The sequence below is a fragment of the Sesamum indicum genome, unplaced genomic scaffold (assembly GCF_000512975.1).
Source record: "Sesamum indicum cultivar Zhongzhi No. 13 unplaced genomic scaffold, S_indicum_v1.0 scaffold00166, whole genome shotgun sequence".
NCBI classification, from domain to species: domain Eukaryota; kingdom Viridiplantae; phylum Streptophyta; class Magnoliopsida; order Lamiales; family Pedaliaceae; genus Sesamum; species Sesamum indicum.
The window spans coordinates 82388-83689 of NW_011628070.1; positions in this window are offsets into that span (position 1 = coordinate 82388).

Here is a 1302-nt window from a genome sequence, read left to right on the forward strand (position 1 = left end):
ATCTTCTTTGGGTCATCTCTCATCTCCTGGAAGACTAAGAAGCAGGCCACGGTCTCGAGGTCCTATGCCGAAGTGGAGTATCGTAGCATGGCTTCCACCGTGAGCGAGCTCCGTTCGATCACTTTCCTACTCCGCAACCTCGACATTCCTAGTTTGCTCCCGATCCCATTCTGGTGTGACAACAAGGTTGTCCTTCACATTACGGCCAACCCTGTTTTTCACGAGCGCACCAAACATCTAGAGATCGACTGCCACCTCGTTTACAATCAGTTCAAACTTGGCTTCATTGCTCCCTCTCACATTCCCGGTTCTGCTCAGGTCGCCGATCTCTTTACTAAATCACCTCACTGCTGCAGATTTTGCTCGCTTCCTTCCCAAGCTGGGCCTCTCTTCCTTGGCTCCAGCTTTGTGAAGAATGTGGAAGTCCTCGAGGTTGCATCGCTGCTCTTCAGGTCACTTACGACCTCAGCCTGTAGGTCGCTAGCTACGTCCTTTTTTTTGTCTTTTCTTTACAGTTTTGCTCTTTTGTCCTTTTCTATATTATTAATCTATTTGTTAGAGTTTTTCTGTTATTCCTAGATTTGGTTGGTTATTAGTTTGTTAGCTAGATTCCTTTCTCTTGTATTTATACACTAGCTTCCATTATATTTTTCTTGTTGACGAATGATGATTAATCCTTCTCCATACTGATTTGAGAATGGAGATGTTGTCTTCTAACTTGAAATTTCTACAAAATTCAACTAAGCTATGATGGAATGTTTTAGTCTCTCTTTTCTTGAATTACAAAATAGTGCATGCCCAAATTACAGTTTTAGTTCCATAGGATAGGAGTTCAACACTTTAAATTCTCTATCTTACAGAATTTTTAAAATGCTTATAAAATTTGGAAAACCCGACAAATTTAGTCATATACTTTACGAAATTCTCAAAATGGTCGAAAAATTGGGAAAACATGACACATTTATTCCCACAAATCTCATAAAGTAGAGGACTAAATGTATCTAGATTTTTCCATTTTGATACTATTTTTAAAAATTCCATAAAGCAGTGGACTAAATATGCCCGACTTTGTGAATTTTGGAATCATTTTAATATTTATTTAATTTAAAGGACTAAAAGTATTGATTCCTAACTAAAAATACAATTTTGCCAACAGTGCATATATAGGAAAAAAATGCATATGTATGTGTTCATATTGGATTGCCTCAATATACATAAGGTGTTTGCAAGAGCATAAAATAAATTTTTATTAGTATATTGCTGAAAATTCGTTGAAAAAATACTTTAGAAATTTTTATTTTG